At 40.0% G+C, this 19,850-nt stretch overlaps 1 protein-coding gene across 1 annotated transcript in view; it reads left to right on the top strand.

The window, feature by feature from the left end:
• Positions 1-9,408, top strand: part of Rp9 (RP9 pre-mRNA splicing factor) — a 39,821-nt gene extending 30,413 nt beyond the window's left edge. Inside the window, exon 8 of the transcript XR_003301929.2 lies at positions 7,320-9,408. The gene's annotated coding sequence lies outside the window, so the exon portion shown is untranslated. The remainder of the gene's footprint in view (positions 1-7,319) is intronic.
• The last annotated feature ends 10,442 nt before the right edge of the window (positions 9,409-19,850 follow it).

Below are 19,850 nucleotides of genomic sequence, written 5' to 3'. Positions count from 1 at the left end.
TGAGGCTGTTTTTGAACTTGCAAACCTTCAGCCTTCAGCTCCAAAGTCTCTGGAATTGCAGGTAGCCACCGTGCCCCTGCTCAAACTTACATTTTAACATGAAAGGCAAGCACCTTTCTCTTTTGCTGCCATCTTCTCTTTTGCTTCAGGACAGCGTGAGGGAAGGGAAGTAATGGAGAAAAGGATCAGAAAAGCATCAGGCATTGGTTTATGGGGGCAGAGGGTATAATCCCACTGATCCTCTACACAGATTCCCTTACCTGTCCCAGTAACACAAAGAGAATTGTGGACAAGGTTCTGGAACCAAAGACTTGAGAACAGCGGGGCCATGGCCTGCATTAAAAAAAAAAAAAAAAAAAAAAAAAAAAAAAAAAGGCCTGGCTTTACTACCTGCAAAAGCTATGTTCATTTCAAAAATTAGTTCATTTTCAAGGCTGAAAGGTCTCAGGACAGGGCAGCAGCACCCATCCCTGTAAACTGCTGCGAAGGCAGAAAAATCATCCCCAACCCCCTTTAGAACTCTAGGCCTGGGTGTCAGGTTCCAGAGCTTTTGCTTGCTGCCCACCTGGGAGCACGGTTCTTCAATGATCAGAGAAGACTGGCCCAGGCAGCTGAGCTCTGTCCTCCAATGAAACGCTCTGTGGGACCCCAAGTCCAAAGGGGTCGCGCCCTCCTGGGCTACACTCAAGGGCATCTGTGCAGGCCTATTTATCCGGCCCTCATCCTCAACTTCTCCAGCAAGCCCATCTTTCCTCTTCTCACCCCAAACTAGTCTCCAGACCAGGGGAGTCAGGCCTTGAAAACCTTTCCCCTGGTTGACCCTGTTTCCCGCCCTTATAACCAGGGCAACCCATAGCCCCAGGGCCACCACACCCGATCTCTGCATCGCTCTCACAGGCTTACTCCAACAAGACTCTTGGAACCTGCAGCGCCTCTGATGGGGACTGCTATGGTGGCTCCAGCTTTTATATCTTTTTATCTTGGAACTATCAGGAACCGCCTGTGGCGTGAGCGCAGCCTTTGGGCAGTGCGCATGCGTGGATCACGCTTTCAGGTACCAGTTGAGCGTGCTTTCTCCTGCGTATGTCAGCTTCTCATAATTCTTTATGGTCTTCCGTAATTTTCCTCTTTAATACTCACTTTGTCCAGGTTATGACCCTCAGGTTCTGTTCTTCTTATCTAACTACACTCCCTGTGCATTTTCACCCAAGTATTCACGTACAACCATCATACTGCACACTTCCAAATCGGCATTTCCGTTCGGTGTACCGAAGTTTTATTTAAACAAAATACTTGTTGTTGGGATATGGATGCACAATGATTTCTTTAAGGGACCCAGGATGTGTTTACTAAGGTAATTAAGGTAAAATGAGGTCATGGGGCGAGACCTAATTAAATATGACTGACATCCTTTATTTATTTAAAATTTTTATTGGTGTGTTGTAATTATACATGATAGTGTGATTCATTATGCTATGTTCGTACACATAACAATTTGATCGTCTCCTTCCAGAGTACTTTACCTTTGTTTTTCCTCCTTGTACCCCCAATCCACAAGTTCTATGCTATTGATTTCCCCTCTATTATTATCTGTATTATTTAATTAGTGCATTGTCATTGCATACATAAGCAGGAGTCTTTGTGTTATAATTGTACATGGACATAGCATAATTTGGTAGATTTCGTTTCTTGGTCCTTCCCCATGTCCTCCCCTGGAATTTGCCCTTTATTTTCTGGAAGAGTCTCTGTTATTTTCATAACAGGGATCACTATTATCTTGTCTCAGTGAGTCTGATTTTAGTGACCTTGTCATTCTTGACTCTGGCTCGTTTGTAGCTCAGCCTTCTAAAACTATGTGGTCTTCATAGTATAAGACTGAGAGCTAGCTTGGCTATCTCCTTTTGGTAGCATGAGCATCCCATTTGAGACTGGTATCCAAAGTGAGGGCAGTCTTATGTGACTAAGTCCTTTACCTATGAGGACTCCATTAACTCTGGGTCTTGACTGTCAATAATTGAATGGAATCATTGGACATGGAGCTGGTGCAGGAGAATTGGTTGTTTGGAAAAATCAGAACACATGGTATCAGAAAATGGAATAATGTCTAGAATAGCCCTCACTCAGGGAAACCTGTAGTTTAGGAAAAGAAAGCATACAAAGGTAGGGGGTGTGCTGCATGAATTTCACTCCCAGGCAGTTGGTTTACATGATATATAAGGAAATGTAAACTGAAAAGAGAGATTGAGAGAGAGAGAGAGAGAGAGAGAGAGAGAGAGAGAGAGATTAAAACAGTATTGGGTAAAGGACTAAGCTCAAATTTCAGATGGTTTGAACTTTGGTCACTAGCGTCCAAGGCACCCTCAGTAGAACATGTTATGTTGGAACAGCACATCTCTAAGACCTTTGGTCACTGAAAAGGTAGTATTCGTGGGAGCAGGACAAAAGCAAGAAACCTCTGAAACCAGGGTTTATAGTATGAAGCAGTCTTTTTATACCTCTACCCCCCTGGATTAAACCCATGGGTGATATATCACAGATCCACATCCCAGCCCTTTTTATTTTTATTTTGAGGCAAGTTACCATGGTTGGCCTTGAATTTGGAATCTTCCTGCTTCAGTCTCCCAAGTCTCTCGAATTATAGGTATGCACGGCTGTCTCATCTGTTTGATGTTGTGAAGGAGGCAGGTTATGGTGGGTCTTCAGTGCGTCTTCTGATCTTTCTTTCTTAGCCCTGAAGTTGCTGACATTTGAGGAAAGAAGCTGGTCAAAGATAAGGAGAGGAGGAGGAAGCCAACCTGGACAGAGTAGGGGCTTGAGAGAAGAGTCACACAGAACCTGCCCTTAAGCATACCTAAGAGTACTGAGAGTTAAATCAGCAGAGAAGAAGAAATTGGTTGAGAAAAGTGGTGGGGTAGAAAGCCACAGGTGATAACTGAGCAGTTTGAAAGGGAATGGGGCACTGGGTATGGTGGCATACCGTTGTAATCCCATCGATTCAGGAGGCTGAGGCAGGATGATTGCAAGTTCAAGGCCAGCCTCAGCAATTTAGTGAGGCCCTAAGCAACTTAGTGAGACTTTGTCTCAAAGTAAAAAAAATAATAATAATAAAATGGGGATGGAGTTCAAGGGTAGCCTTGAGTGCAATCTCCAGTACAAAAAATAAATAAATAAATAACATTATTCTTTCCTTGTGTGGGAGTAGAAAGACATAGGATAGTAGTTAACAGGAGTTGTAGGTGGTAAGAAGGGTTGTAATTTTTTTTTTTAAGACTTAGGGATTTGTACAATGACCCAATTCAGGCAAGATGACAAATGTCACAGACTCTTCAGGAGTGAAGGTATGGGTCACACTTCCAGGTAAAGAGCCAAGATCTGCTAAGGTGCTTGCTGAAGGTAGAGGGAATACGGAATGGGTAGTAGAAGGTAGTTATAAATACTAACCACAGCCATGTGACCAGTTACAGAAACAAGGATTGTAATTGCCACTGATAATTCTTCCCTATTCCATTCAGAATATATTTGGCATATTTCCACATTTATTAAGAGGAAATTATTGTTACTCTCCTGTTATTCATCATGTAATGTAATATTGATTGACTTAACATCAGCAATGTTTTTGTTTTTTTCTATTCTGGAGAAAGAACTAGTGCATTGGTTGTAGGAAGGATAGTTATGTTGGGTGGAATTATGACCTCGATATTGTGTTTATTTGGAGATTAAATATGATGTTAAGATTCATATTTGGATATCAACTTGAAAAGGGGTGGACTTGTACTGAGTAACTTGAATCCTCAACTTGATCGGTTGCAGGGATTGAGAGGATTATGGGTGTGTCAATGAGGCTGTGTTTAGGAATGATTGGCATGTGGAAGAGCTAACTGAAATGGAGACTCCCTAAGCATGGGCAGCACCAAACAATAGGTTGATGGCTTGGATGGAATAAAAGTTGGAAGAACAAGGAAACAGCAGCAGAATTCAAGCAACATTCTTCTTCAATGGCTGCTACCATCATCTGAGGATATTCGACTCTGACAGTGATTCTCTAGAAGGCTTAGGTCTCAGACTAGGGTAGCACTGTTGATCCCCCTTTTTCTAAGGCTTTAGCCTCTTGGACTGTGCAGCTACTGGTTCTTGCAGCTCTCTAGCCTGCAGATGGCCATTGTGGACTATCCAGCCTCTGGTTGCATAAGCCAACCTAATAACTCCCTCTTTTTATAATTATACTTACATTATGGCAAGATTGCAATAAATCACCGAGTGGATCTGAAAAAAAAAAAAAAGATTTAGGAATTTGTATTTCGCAAAGGGAGTGAGAATAAATGTTTGAATGGGTATTCTGAGGAGGCAGGAAAGGAGCCTGAGTACAATAATTTGTCTTGGTCAGAAAAAAGTCAGATGTTTGCGACTAGTGGGAAATGCAATCCCCAATTCAGGATTTTTTTTTCTTCAGTACTGGATTGAACCCAGGGTCTTGTCTTTTTATTTTATTTTATTTTATTTTATTTTTTTATTTATTGGGGGTTGGGGAAGAGGGGATATGGCCAGTGTGTCATTGGGGGGTTCTTCTTCCTGCTGAGGAGGTTCTTCTTCCTGCCACCTGAAAACTTAAAGTCTAAAATAATTAGTGAAGAACAAATACAGGGTCAGAAATATACTTACAAAAGACCTAAGCAATCTCATTCCACTTGGGACCTCATTTTGCTCTGAAACTTAACCTCTGACCTACTGCAGTCCTAAAGTCAGGAAAATACCACAGAAAAGCTCTGTGGAAACAGTTCTCGGAAAAGCCACAGATGGTGATTGCCTAAGATAGGCCAAGATATCTAAATATCTGAGATTCCAGATGGCCCCCACCTAGGTGTGGTGACCAATATCTAAGCTAGAAGCCCTGCAGTTTGGCACGTACCCCCCTTGCGGCAGCCTCATGATTTAAACCAATCAACTTTAAGTCAACCTCTTGAACTAACCAGTAATTCTTTCCAGATTCTTTCCCGCCACTTGATACCCTAATCATGTTTTAGAGTTGTTGTTTGATTTTCCCTCGGTGTGTGATGTTTTGCTAAGAGATGCTATGATGTATGTGGGGGTCCCTGCCTTCCCCAAAGAATGTATAAAACTACTGCAAACCCTGGGCTCGGAGCCTCTTAGCATCACCTGTTGCTGTGTGAGCACAGAGGACTGAACTAGCTCGCAATAAACACCTCTTTGCTGCTTACATCGATCTTGGTCTCTGGTGGTCTTTTGGGGGTCCCGAATTCAAGCATAACAATACATCCAGTCCACACAAGAGCTGGAAGTAAACAAGGGAAAGATGGCCCCTGGTGATTTATTTAAGGAGGTACATCAAAGGCAGAGATAAGGTTCCAAGGGCAGAGTCTTGCCTTGCTTCATAATGTCTTGTAGTCAGCAGGCTGATTGGCATCTTGGCAGCTCACACCCATCTCAGGTGCTGTGTGGGTCTAGACAGATCAGGATAGAAATTCACAATGTCCCTGGTCAATTGACTAGAGAAAATGTCCACTGATCATTTCCAGACACCAGATGTTTCTATCCACTAGGTTTCCGTGCATGGTGACCCACATGGAACCCATGGATGGGTTTATGACGGTGTGTGTGTGTTGGGGGGGTGTTAGACCAGGACACAAGAAAAGACCACTGACTCCAATTAAAATCAAATTAAAGCAAGCTTATTATTTCGACCGGCTGGGCTGCCTCTCCCACCCAAAACCACAGGAACAAGACAGCAGCTGCATCTTTCCTGCAGCCCAGCTTTATAGCCCAGAAAGTTACACAGAGGGGGGTTACAGATAACAGAACTCTGACAAGCATAACACTAATGGTAGTTTACATTTTTGCTGGCCCCGATATCAGAATTTATGAAGGTCATTAGAGCCTCAGAAAGGGTTGTTATCTGGCCAGGGAAGGCCAAGATTTGTGAGGCGTTACAAAAGTTTCAGAGAAGGGCTACTATGTGGTCAGAGAGCAAGGCATGGGTGAGTTCAAGGTACGGGCAGGCATTCCAAGCAGGTTCAGAATTTGCAGTAATTTTTTTTTTTTTTTTTAAAGAGAGAGAGAGAGAGAGAGAGAGAGAATTTTTATTTATCTTTTTAGTTTTCGGCAGACACAACATCTTTGTTTGTATGTGGTGCTGAGGATCGAACCCGGGGAGAGAGAGAGAGAGAGAGAGAGAGAGAGAGAGAGAGAGAGAATTTTTATTTATCTTTTTAGTTTTCGGCAGACACAACATCTTTGTTTGTATGTGGTGCTGAGGATCGAACCCGGGGAGAGAGAGAGAGAGAGAGAGAGAGAGAATTTTTATTTATCTTTTTAGTTTTCGGCAGACACAACATCTTTGTTTGTATGTGGTGCTGAGGATCGAACCCGGGGGGAGAGAGAGAGAGAGAATTTTTATTTATCTTTTTAGTTTTCGGCAGACACAACATCTTTGTTTGTATGTGGTGCTGAGGATCGAACCCGGGCCGCACGCATGCCAGGCGAGCATGCTACTGCTTGAGCCACATTCCCAGCCCCCAGAATTTGCAGTAATTTATAGTAAAGCTGAAATTATCTTTTCATGGCTTTGTGGCAAGATGGCTCCCAATTTTAAGAAAAGATCAGGTTGGGTCTATCAGGGGGATTGAACTGAGGGGCACTTGACCCCTGAGCCATTTATTTTGAGACAGGATTTTGCTAAGTTGCCCAGGTTGGCCTCCATCTTGCCATCTTCCGCCCTCAGCCTCCCAAGTAGCTGGAATTGCAGGTGCGTGCCACTTTGCAGAGCCTCAATTCAGAAATCAAAGTGTATTAGCATCTGATGACCTTTTATTCATTTCCCCTGGGGAGATGCAGGAATAAGGCTTGAAGGAAGCATTGAAGTTTGGAATGACTCTGTGTATTATCAGATGGAGATTGTGTTTGAGCAGAAACAGCAGTTTCTGAAACAGAATAAAAGTTTTTCTTTCATACAAAAACTGTGGGGCTGGGGCTATAGCTCTATGGTAAAGTGCTGTGCCTAGCATGCCCAAGGCCCTGGGTTCCATTCATTACCTAAATTCTAAAATCAAAACATCCTTGAAGATAGGCTACCTGAAGGCTAGTTTCGAGGTTTCTTGTTATCAGTAAGAACCCAGTCTCCACAGATTTCACCGAGATCTCTGAATTTGGATATTTTCCTATCAACTAAGGCATTTTGTGTGAGAGGGTGTATAATGCCTGAGGTTTTTTAATGATTGCTATTTATATATTGAGGTTCCAGTTTGTGAACTGCATTCTCCACTCAGGATTCCAAATCACTATTATTTCTTCATCTCTGTTTTCAGGTGAGGACATCGAGATTTGGAGATGCTAATTAATCCACCTATATTGGAGAAGTTGCCATCATAATAGTTGGGAGAGGAGTAACCTGAGATCTTTGGATTCCTAAACCCAGTGCCTTTCCTGTTGTTGGGGTAGTCATTATTGCCCTCATTTTGATATTCTCTGTTCTGCTTTAAAAGAGATGGATTTTATTTTCCTCTCAGTTGACACTATTGATCCCAGATGTAGAATTCTTTTTTTTTTTTTTTTTCTTTGCTGTGCTGGAATTCAACTCCAAGGCTTCATGCTTGTTAAGCAGCCCTCTACCACTGAGCAATATTCCTAGCCCCTTTTTAAAGATTTTGTTATTTGGTTTCTGGTGCTGGCAATTGAACTCAGGCACCACCAGCTATACCTTTAACCAGATGGAAAATTTAAACATTAAGTAGAAAGATGGTCTTCCCTTTTGTTTTAGTCAGCTTATTCGCTGCTGTGACTAAAAGGACCCAACCAGAACAACTATAGAGGAGGAGAAGTTTATTTAAGAGCTCACAGTTTTTAGTTCATAAACAGCAGGATCCATTCCTTGGGGCTCAAGGCAGGACATCATGGCTGGCAGAGTGTGACAGAAGGTAGCAGCTCACATGCCAATCAGGAAGCAGAGAGAGTCCAATCACCAGATACAAAATATATACCCAAAGCCAGGCCCCAATTCCCACCTCCTCCAGTCACACCTTACCACTTCAGTTACCCCTGTTAATCCCTATCAGGGGATTAAAACACTGATTAGGTTAAGACTCTCACAACCCAATAGTTTCTCCTCTGAATCTTCTTGCGTCATCTCACATGTGAGTATTTGGGGAACACCACATCCAAACCATAACACCTTCCTCACCTTGAGCCTCTTTAACATTAAAGATGCAGGGCCTCACTAGTAGGTTCATTCATCCACTGCACAAATATTTGAGTACCAAAAAGAGACAAGTACAATTCTAGCCCTAAGGAAAGGGCAGAGAAAGAAAACAAATTGATTTTCCTAGAAAGCCTGATTTCTTGTCAGTATTTGCAATAAGATGTGATTTTAAATCATCAGATTGGGGATGGGGTATAAAAAGTCCAATAACACCAAAGGTCAAGGCAGATGTGCAGTCACAGGAACCTGTATACACTGTTCAGGGGAATGCAAATCAGTAAAATGGCTTTATAGAGAAAGTTTGAAGTACCTAAAAAAGTTTAAAATGGTCAGGTGTGGTGGCACATGCCTATAATCCTAGCTACTTGAGAGACTGAGACAGGAAAATGACAAGTTTGAGGCCAACCTGGATAACTTAGCAAGATCCTATTGTCAAGAGCCATCTGTGGGCTGTGTGTGGATGGCATTGCAGCCTAGTGAATAGGAGAATCTGGTGTCTGGGAACTTACAGTGGACATTTTCTCTGGCTGACTGCCCAGACACATTATGAGCCCTATTCAAGCTCTGCCTGATCCCACACAGCACTGGAGTTGAAGTGACCTGCTATAGCCAAACAGCCTCTCAGAGATGGGTGTGACCTGCCAAGATGCCAATCAACCTGCTGACTGCAAGACACCATGAAGCAAGACCCCACCCCAAAACCTAATTCCTGCCCTTTAATATACCCCCTTAAATAAACCAGAGGAACCATTTTCTAACTGTCCAGCTCCAGCTCCTGTGTGGCCTGGATCTATCAGGAGCTGCAGGCTTCCTTTAATACTATCTTTTCTGACTCTTTGTCTTTTGTTTGTCAGCAGTTATTTCTGACTTTAAATTCTTAGGAGGCTTATCCCTCTGAGCAGGCAAAAGTTCTGTGGCAATGTGCTGCACCCCACCACCACCACCACCCAGCCCTTGATACCATATCTCAAAATAAATAAAATTTCTTTAGAAAGGACTTGGGATGAAGCCTCAGTGATAGAGCTTCTCTAGCATGCTATGGCCCTGGGTTCAATCCTTAGTACCACAAAATAAATACATTAAATAAAGTTGAAAAAGTGTCAACCCCTGTGAACTACCAGTTCTTCTAGAAATATCTTAGGAAAATATCTTGCATATGCATACACATTCATTTAAAATATTTGTCATAGCAGCATTGCTTATAACAAAAAAATTGAAACCACCTGTATGTCCATGAAATGAAAATGGACAAATAAGTTATAGATAAATGGCAAAATACTATATAGGAGGGCTGGGGATGTGGCTCAAACGGTAGCGCACTCGCCTGGTATGCATGCGGCCCGGCTTCCATCCTCAGGACCACATAAAAACAAAGATGTTGTGTCCGCCAAAAACTAAAAAATAAATATTAAAATTCTCTCTCTCTCTCTCTCTCTCTCTCTCTCTTTAAAAAAAAAAAAAACTTATGAGCCTGTGAAAGTGGCTTCTTTATAAAGGAGTTAAATGAACTGGAACTACATCTATCTACACGAATAAATCTCAAATACACAGTTTTAATTTAGAATTTATGAATATAATTTATTAATATCTTAATTTTATAATTTTTCTTGACATTGTAACTGATTTATTTTTATTTCTAACTTGTTTAGAAGTGTATAGGAAGACTATTGGGATCTGCATATTAATTTTTTTTAAGAGAGAGAGAGAATTTTTTTTTAAGAATTTTTTTTTTTTTAGAGAGAATTTTAATATTTTATTTTTTAGTTATCGGCGGACACAACATCTTTGTTTGTATGTGGTGCTGAGGATCGAACCCAGGCTGCACGCATACCAGGCGAGCGCGCTACCGTTTGAGCCACATCTCCAGCCCCGAGAGAGAATTTTTTAATATTTATTTTTTAGTTTTTGGTGGACACAACATCTTTGTTTGTATGTGATGCTGAGGATCGAACCCGGGCCTGCACGCATTCGGGGCGAGCACGCTACTGCTTGAGCCACATCTTCAGCCCCTGCATATTAATTTTAAATCCTAGCAACTTTGATAAAATCTCTTTGGTTCCATTTTGGGCAGATTTAACTAGATTTTTCACATAATATTTTTTCCTCCTTTCAGTAAATATCTTCTCGTTTGTCTTATTTGTTTTAATCTGTTAAAATCTTCAGCATGGGAACTAAGGTGGTGGCGCAGTGGTAGAGCCCTTGCCTAGCATGTGTGAGGCACTGGGTTCATTTCTCAGCACACATATAAATAAACAAAAATAATAAGGTTCTATCAGCAACTAAAAAAAAAATTTAAAAAACAACTTCAGCATAATATTGAATTTAAAATGATAGCAGAGGGCTGGGGATATAGCTCAGTTGGTAGAGTGCTTGCCTTGCGTGCATAGGGCCCTGGGTTCAGTCCCCAGCACCACACACACACACACACACACACACACACCAAAAAAAAGCAGGTTTTGTCTTATATTTAATTACTAGGGATTCAATAGAAGTTATAATTGTAGTTTTTTTTTTTATAAATGACATTAATCAGGTCAGTAGGGTTTTTTATTACTAGTTGGCTGGGAAGTGTTAGATTTTTGAATGAGTATTGTGTTTTATCAAATGGTTTTCTGCATTAATTTAAATAATCACGTTGTTTCTCCTTTGCTTTGTTAATCAAGCATACTTTTTTTCCTCCAATTCTATCCCCAGGGCAACACTACAACTGAGCTACAGTTGCAGCCCTTTTTATTTTTTATTTTGAGACTGGGTCTCACTAAGTTGCCAAGGTTGGCCTTAAACTTGTGGTCCTCCTGCTTCGGTCTCACCAGTCACTAGAATTACAGATGTGTTTCATTGTGCTCATCAGTAATGCACATATGGTACTGGGGATTTAACCCAGGGTGCTTTATCACTGAACCACATCCCCAGCCCTTTTCTACTTTTTTGTTTACAGACAGGGTCTTGCTAAGTTGCTTAGGGCCTTGCTAAGTTGCTGAGGCTGGCCTCAAACATGTAATCCTCCTGCCTCAGCCTCCTGAGCTGGGCAGTAATGCACATTTCTTAGTAGATTTTTCTCTCATTAAACTAAAAAAATAAGTTTAAAAAAATTGACCTTATATTCCTGGGATACTCCCAACTCAGTCATGATATATTTTAATTTGTACAATTCTAATTTCTGATATTTAGGATTTTAGAATCTAGGATTAGAAATGAAATCATTTATAACTTCCAATTCTCATATGGTATATGGTTTCAAGAGATCTTAGCCTCATCAAATAGGTAAGATAACTTGTCATCTTTTCTGTTGTGTACAGCAATTTGCAGAAGAGAATTTTCTATCTGTTCCTTGAAAATTTGGTAGAAGTTCTCTGAAAGAATGTGTTGTATATATTTTTGGTAGAAAGGCTTGACTAGAGATGCATTTTATCTAATGTTCATAAAAATCTATTCATTTTTTTAACTTTTATTTTGGAGTATGTATGCTACTGGGGATTAAACCCAGGCCTCGCATGCACATGCTAGGCAGATCCTCTATTACTGAACTACATCTCAGGCTGCCTCAAATTTACAGTCCTCTTGCCTCAGCCTTCCAGGTACCTGGGATTACAGGTGTGTACCATTGTGCCCAGCCTTCTAAATACTTTTTAGTTTTATTTTACAAATTTTGACATGTGGTGTTATCATAGTCATTAGTACCTAAATATTTTCTAACTTCTATTCTTTGCTCTTTTTTTTTTTACTTTTTACAGTATTTATCCTTTTGTTTTCTGTAATTAGTAAGAGGTAAGTTTTTCTCCTTTCCTTTCTTTTCTTATTTATTTATTCATTTATTTTGAGACACCTCTTGTTATATAGCCAAGTCTGGCCATAAACTCCTGACCTCAAGCGATCTTCCCACTTCAGCCTCCTGAGTAGCTGATACAACAAGGACTTGCTACTATGCCCAGCATTAAGTTTTTCAATTTATAAACATTCGATTATTTTGATTATTATTTTGTTGATGTCTATCATATCTATTTATATTAAATGTCTAATTATATTAAATTTCAGTCAAAGAATTTGGTTTGTAAGCTACCAATACTTTGCTTTTTGTTTGGACTTGCCTTATGTGTGTGTGTGTGTGAGTATATATATTCAAGTTTTATAAATGATTTATATTACCTGGAAAAGGAGTTTATTCAAATCAAAACTTTTTAGTTCAAATTCCCTGAACACTTACTAATTTTTGGTCTATCTCATGTATAAGTGAAAAGTAGAGTTTTGTTTTGATTTTGTTTTTATTATTTATTTTTTTTTTGTTTTTTGGTTTGGGGTTTTGTTTTGTTTTGTTTCATTGATGAGCACTGAACCCAGCAGCACTTAACCACTGAGCTATATCCCCAGCCCTTTTTATTTTTTATTTTGAGATAGAGTCTCTATAAATTGCTAAGATTGACCTCAAACTTGCAATCCTCCTGCCTCAGCCTCCAAGTAGCTGGGATTACAAATGGGTGCTAATATGCCCAGGTGTATGTTTAAAATCCCCCATTATGAGATATGATTTTTTGTTTTGTTTTGTTTTGTTTTGTTTTTTGTGGTGCTGGGGATCTAACTCAGGGTTATATATATATATATATATATATATATATATATATATATATATATATATATTGAATTCATGGCTTTAATATACATATAGATGGATTGATATAAAAATATATGTACAAGGGCTGGAATTGTGGCTCAGAAGTAGAGCACTTGTCTAGTCCATATGAGGCACTAGATTTGATTCTCAGCACCACATAAAAAATAAAGACATTGTGTCCATCCACAGCTAAAAATATGTTTAAAAATATATATGTGGGTGGGAGAGGAAGGGAAGGGGCAGGTGGTTAGCAATGATGGTGGAATGTGATGAACATCATTATCCAAAGTACATGTATGAAGACATGAATTGGTGTGAACATACTTTATATACAAACAGAGATATAAAAAATTGTGTTCTATATGTGTAATAAGAATTGTGATACATTCCATTGTCATGTATTTAAAAAAATAAAAGCAATTTAAAAAATTAAAATTAGAAAAGAAAAAAAAATATATATATATATGTACATGGGTGTATACATGTATTTACATATATACAAATGTCACTCCATTTTTTTCTTTTTGTGATGCTAGGGATTGAACCTAAAGCCCAGGGTCTAGGTGAGTACTCTAGAGCTACATTTTGGGGTGTCTCTCTGTTTTTAAATAGAAAGAATAAGTGTTCAGCAGTAGGAATTTGTGTGACTTGTGTTTGTTCCCATAATAACATTTATAATTGTGTGTGCAGGTATATGCTTACATCTGCTTACATTGTGTTTCGTTTGCTGAAAAGGCCTAAATCAACAATACCTCAGGAATAAAGAGCACAACTTGTTCCCAGAGCTTGTTTCTAAATACTGTTCTCTACTAAAAGGAATCAGAGCTTTTTGGAGAAATTGCTGATTCTAGAGCTCAGGCAGGGTAATCAAGATGAGCCTGGAACATCTTATGCCAGAAGATAAGGGGACACAAAGAATAAGGGGGACACACTGAAAGGACATAGGAGCTGGGTATGGTTGCGCACACTTGTATTCCCAGCAACTCAGGAGGCTGAGAGGCAAGAGAATCACAAGCTTGAGGCAACCTCAGCAACTTAAGACCCCAAGCAACTTAGTGAGACTTTGTCTCAAAATAAAAAATAAAAAGGGCTGGGGATATAATTCAGTGGTAAAGCATCCCTATGTTAAATCTCTAGTATCCCCTGCAAAAAAAAAAAAAAAAAAAGTTCATAGGAGTCAGCTCCTATGGTCACCTACTTGCCAAATCTGGACACATGAGCATTTAAAGAAAGAATGATAGTAATAGGTCATGACCCATTTTTAAAAAGAGTCTCAGGGCTGGGGTTGTAGTGTTATGCCAGATTCGAGGGACCCCAATAGACCTCCAGGAGCTGAACCTATGCAAGCACACAAAAGTCTTTATTGCAAGCTTGAGCCTGGACTCAACCCGTTCCCGACATAGCGGTCCCAGGGAGTGAGTCCTGGTCCTTTGTCCAGTGAGATTTTATAGGTTTTGGGAGGATACTCTATGCATCACAACATCACACAGCAAATCATTCCACATCGTGGGAAAGTCAAACAACTCTTAACATTGATTAGCACATTCACTGGCGGGAACAATTTGGTTAGGGGTGATTGGTTAGTACAAGAGGGAGATTCCTTTGAACTGATTGGTTTAGACCACGAGGAGTGTACATGCTAAACTACGTGGTTTCCCAACATGTTATCAACCACCATAAACTACTGGGGGGTCATCTGGCATTCCAGGTATTTTCCCTGTCCTATGCTGATTGGAGGTTGCTAGGGGGGTTGCTATGGGTCCTCACCTAGCTTAACTGAGTCAGGGACACCTGGTGCCTCAGTCCTCTCTGTTATTTACAGACAAACAAATCAGCAGGGTGGGCATACGCTTAGGAGTGCTCTGTGGGTTTTTCCAAGGACCAGGGTCACACCCCCTTCCTTAGGACAGGCCTTGAAGTAGAAGCTGCTGTTATTTATTTATTTTTTTGAATGGAGTCACTTTAGTTTCTCAGTAGCTCTGGGATAGAGTACTTGCCTAGCATGTGTGAGGCCCTGGGTTCAATTCTCAGCACCACATAAAAATAAATAAATAAAGGTATAAAAAAAGATAATAAAATAAAGGTATTGTGTCCATCTACAACTATACAACTAAAAAAGATATATTTTTTAAAAAGAATCTGTGATAAATGTATAATAAGGGAAATCTCTCCCTTTATTTTTAATTTGAAACCCAACTAATAAATGTAGAAGGAATAATGAATTTAGAAAATCACCATTTGTCACTGCACACCAAGAATGGCATCTGGGCAAGATGACACACACCTGCAATCCCAACAGCTGCGGAGGCTGAGACAGGAAGATCGAAAGTTCAAAGCCAGCCTCAGCAACTTAGTGAGGCCCTAAGCAACTCAGTGAGACCCTGTCTTTAAATAAAAAATATAAAAAAGGGCCAGAGATGCAGCTCAGTGGTAAAGGACCCCTGGGTTCAATCCCCAGCACCAAGGGTGGAGGTGTGGTGTTATGCATTTTTAGTCCCAGCTATTTGGGAGGCTAAGGCAGGAGAATTGCTTGACCCAGGAATTCAGGGACACCCTGGGCAACGTAGTGAGACCCTGTTTCTTAAAAATAGGCCCAGGGATAGGGAGAGGATAATAACAAATATCGGCAAGGATGTAGGGAAATTTGAACTATATACATTGTTGGTGGGAATTTAAAAATGGAGCAGCCTATTTGGAAAACTATTTGGCTATTTCTCAAAATCTTAAATGTATCCCAAAAATTATAGTCCCCAGTGTATACCAAGAGAAATTAAAATATATGTCCACACGAAAGTACTTACACCATTGTTCACAGTACCATTATTCATAATAGCCATATAGTAAACAACCCAAATATTTATTAAGGAAGGAATGGATAAGCAAAATGTGATATTTTCTTACAAAATATTATTATTTGGTAGTAAAAAGAGTGAAGAACTGATACATGCTACATCATAGGTGAACCTTGAAAACATGCTAAATGAAAGAAGCTAGTCATGAAGACGACATGTTGTTGGATTACACTTATATTCAAATATGCATATCTGTAGATACAGAAAGTATATTCATAGCAGAGGTGAGCGGGGGAGAATGGAGAATGACTGCTTCGTGGTTCTGGGTTCTTTTTAGGGTGATGACAATATTCCAAAATTGATCATGGTAATAATTGCCCAGCTCTAAACGTCTTGAATATTGAATTATATATATCAAGTTGGTGAATTGTATGGCACTTAAATTGTATCTCAATAAGGCTGTTTAAAACAAGGACAGATACTAAAACTAGAGGGTGAATATTTGAGGAATGAATAGATACTTATATAGTACTACTGGGAATGGTGATGCATGCTTGTAATCCTAGCACCTCAAGAGGCAGAAGGATCACATGTTCAAGGCCAGCCTGCACAATTAAGAGAGACCCTGTCTTCAAGATGAAAAATAAAAAGAGCAGGGGATGTAGCTCAGAGGTAGAGCACCCCTGAGTTCAATCTCCGGTACTATAAAAACAAACATCCTACAAAAATAAAATATCACAGTATGATTGTGGATATTATTGATTTTTTTCCCTTGAAATTTTATTTTAAAAATACCATATCTTAGTTGGGTGTGATGAAGCACACCTGTAACCCCAGTGCTCAGGAGATTGAGATAGGAGGATTCTAAATTTGAGGCCACCCTCAGCAATTTAGTGAGACCCTCAGCACTTAGCAAGACCCTATCTTAAAATTTTAAAAATTAAAAAAAAAAGGACTGAGAATGTGACTTTGTGCCCTCATTTCAATCCCCAGTACCCAACAACAACAAAAAAATCAAAACACATTTTGATATTGTATCATTCAACACATACTGAATTGCATTTTTCCTAGTGAATGATTTATTTGATTATGTCATATCCACCCCCCATCCCTCTTCTGAAAGTCTGTTTTGTCTTCCATGCATATTGTTGACTCAGCTTTCCTTTTGGTGATATTTGGTGTTATAAGAGCCTTTTTCCATCCCAGTAATTTAAGCAATCAATTTCATCGGTTGTGTGTGTGTGTATAAAACTTTTCAGTTTTTTATCTTCTAATATTTTGAATTTTCTACTTGTTTGTAAATTACAGATTCTATTTCTGTTCTTTTAGTGTTCACTCTTTGTAAAGCCTAACAGGAAGCCTCCCTATGAGGTCTGAGAGACTTCTATCATACAACCATTAACACATCAGAAACAGTAAAAATGGGGGCTGGGGATGTGGCTCAAGCGGTAGCGCGCTCGCCTGGCATGCGTGCAGCCTGGGTTCGATCCTCAGCACCACATACCAACAAAGATGTTGTGTCCGCCGAGAACTAAAAAAAAAAAAAAAAAACATAATAAATTAAAAAAAAAAAAAACCAGTAAAAATGATCAGATCACTGTTTTTGTTGTTGTTGTTGTTGTTGTTGTTGTTTTATAGTAGGGATTAAACCTGCAGCACTCTTCTACTGAGCTAAATCCCCAACTCTTTTATTTTTTCTTTTGAGACACGGTCTCCCTGAGTTACTGAGACTGACTCTTCAAATATGCCTCAGTCTCCAGAGTAGCTAGGATGTTAGGTGTGCACCACCATGCCTGGCTCACATCACTTTTCTTTTTTTTAAAAAAAATTTTAGTTGTAGATGGACACAATACCTTTACTTTATTTATTTATTTTTATGTGGTGCTGAGGATTGAACCCAGTGCCTCATACATGCTAGGCAAGTGTTTTGCCACTGAGCTACAGTCCCAGCCCTCATATCACTTTTCTATGTGAGTGAAATTCAGTCACTTGTAAAACCCAATAATCACTCTCCACGGTCACAAACCCTATATTTGATGTCTTTTAGCACCATTTCTATCACTGTGTTTATTTCTAAAGAGTTTCATTCAAACTGTTTTTAATTATTTGTAAGTAAACTAAACAGAAGGAGACTGTCATTAAGGGGGAAGGTTTAGCCTAAAAATAGTAATAAGTTTTACCTAGGCAAAGCAAGATTTTGGAGTTAAGGAATAGAAACAGTCTTTTTAGAAATACCATGTTTATCTAGTGCAATGGCATTCACTTAGAAGACAGCATAGGTTAGAGATGGTATGCTCAGGTTATGCCATTTAAGACTTTGTTGCCAGGCACGGTGCTGCATGTCTGTGATTCCTACTAGTTGGGAAGCTGAGGCAGGAGGATCGCAAGTTTGGGACCATTCTGGGAAACTTAGCAAGTTTCTGAGAAGCTATTGTGAAAATCTACCGATGGTAGTTTTTTTTTTATACTAAACCTCACTTTAGATCTTCTTTATTTTTATTATTATTATTATTATTTTAATTTTGAAGTACTGGGGATTGAACCCAGGGATGTCAAGCCTCTGGGCTAAATCCCAACCTTGCCACACTCCCTCTTTTTTGTGGTGCTGAGGATCACATCCAGGACTGTGTACTTGCTAAGCGGGTGCTCTACAACTGGGCTATCTCCCCAGCCCTCCTAGCCCTTTTTATTTCTTATTTTGAAACAGGTGCTCACCAAGTTGCCAAGGCTGGCCTTTAACTTGCAATCTTCAAGCTTCCCAAATAGCTGGGATTTCAGGTTTACCACACTGGGCTCAGCTAAAAGGGCTTCTTTAGCAAGAAAAATTTAAGAAAATGTATTCTTCCCTAGTGTCAGGAAGACACATGGCCTCAGGCCATCAGGCTTCTATTCTGGCCAGATCCACCTGTGGTTGGTTGTAGTAGTCTTGGGCCATGAGTCCACCTTTGCAGTAGCAGTTCATATTACCCTGAGTCTTGGTCTTCCTTGGTGCTGTGCTAGTCTTGGCAGACAGAGGAGTCAGGGTATTGAACAGCTTGGCATTGGTGGTGACTGGCATAGCCTGTAAGCCTGGGGCTAGTCTATCCACAGTGATTCTGCTCAGAGCTATGCAGAATCTCACAGTGCCTGCCTGTGGATGAGGTGTTTGGGCCTACCTCAGTACCAGGTTAAGTATTAGAGTACTCTGAGGATGAACTGATGACATTTTCTAGGTATTCCCCTGGCTTATTTTGAGCAACACACCCACTGTGAATTAGGGACAAACCTGAGCTTGAAATTGCCCTCTAGTGTTGAAAAATTCACATCACATCAACAGTGGCAAACCAGGATTTGTATACATGGTGAAAGTGTCTACATGCTCTGAAAAAATAAATAGGCTACTTAGAATTTCTGGAAAGACAGGGACAAACAAAGCCAGATTAAATATCTAATTTTTCAGTGCCCAGATAACATCATACACCAACAAGTATCAAGAGCTTTCAGGAAACTATGACCTTCCCTAACAGTCAAAATAAGATGCCTAGATAGTCATCAGTATGAGAGAACACTCAGATGGACAATTTAAACACTGCTTTTAAGGAAACTCAACTAGCTTCAAGAGGACTTGGAGAAATGATACAATAACATAGAATTTTTTTTAATATTTCTTTTTTTAGTTGTGGTTGGACACAATACCTATTTATTTATTTATTTTATGTGGTACTGGGGATTGAACCCAGTGCCTTGCACGTGATAGGTGAGCGCTCTACTGCTGAGCCACAACCCCAGCTCCACCTAACATAGAATCTTAACAAATAGCTGTAAGAAATTTTTTAAAACCAAAGCCAGAGCCAGGATCTGTGGTGCATGCTTGTAATCCCAGCAGCTCAGCTGGCTGAGACAGGAGGATCAAGAATTCAAAGCCAGCCTTTGTAAAAGCGAGATCTCAAGCAACTCAGCGAGACCTTGTCTTTAAATAAAATACAAAATAGGGCTCTGAGAAACTGATGTGACTCCATTTTTAAAAATAAATAAATAACAGCAGCTTCTACCTCAAGGCCTCTCCTAAGGAAGGGGGCGTGACCCTGGTCCTGGGAAAAACCCACAGAACACTCCTAGGCACATACCCACCCTGCTGAGTTGTTTGTAAATAGCAGGAGAGAACTGAGGTGCCAAGTATCCCTGACTCAGTTAAGTTAGGTGAGGACCCACAGCAACCCCCTAGCAATCTCCAATCAGCAAAGATACAGGGAAAATGCCT

This window comes from Urocitellus parryii, chromosome 3, assembly GCF_045843805.1.
Source record: "Urocitellus parryii isolate mUroPar1 chromosome 3, mUroPar1.hap1, whole genome shotgun sequence".
Taxonomy (NCBI): Eukaryota; Metazoa; Chordata; class Mammalia; order Rodentia; family Sciuridae; genus Urocitellus; species Urocitellus parryii.
This window is presented reverse-complemented; position numbering and strand designations above follow the sequence as displayed.